Raw genomic sequence first — 456 nt, forward strand, 5'->3', positions numbered from 1 at the left:
TTTATTGGGGTTGTTGTAATGCACTTCAAGCCTGTAGAAAAAATCCCCAACATTTCCTCCAGTTGGTAGTCCTGCCACTTCAGGAAATTCAAAAGCCTTGAAAAATATTATTTAATTGAAAAGATAATCAGTAATTTTACCTCGTTAACCAAGTGTGACATATACTGAAATAGTAGGCCTATTTATAAAGTTAAAGTATCATTGCTAATATAAGCTGAAAATGAATCATCCTCTTGAGGTGGATCTTTTCAATGAATCAGTTCAAGAAACTGCTTGATTCACTTAAGAATCAAACTGATCCGATTCCTGATTCAATGATGTGTTTGCAGCAGTTAACGATTTATTCAGGTAATTAATGGCTTAAATGGTTAGTTCACCCAAAATGAAAATTCTGTCATTAATTACTCACCGTCGTGTTGTTCGAAACCCGTAAGACCTTCGTTCATCTTCGGAACA

General features: G+C 34.6%; 1 pseudogene; it reads right to left on the minus strand.

Moving 5' to 3' along the window:
- The window catches only part of LOC107603071 (DBH-like monooxygenase protein 2 homolog), an 11,091-nt pseudogene that overhangs the window by 8,359 nt on the left and 2,276 nt on the right, over nucleotides 1–456 (minus strand).

The sequence above is a fragment of the Sinocyclocheilus grahami genome, unplaced genomic scaffold (assembly GCF_001515645.1).
Source record: "Sinocyclocheilus grahami isolate Dianchi unplaced genomic scaffold, SAMN03320097.WGS_v1.1 scaffold340.1, whole genome shotgun sequence".
NCBI classification, from domain to species: domain Eukaryota; kingdom Metazoa; phylum Chordata; class Actinopteri; order Cypriniformes; family Cyprinidae; genus Sinocyclocheilus; species Sinocyclocheilus grahami.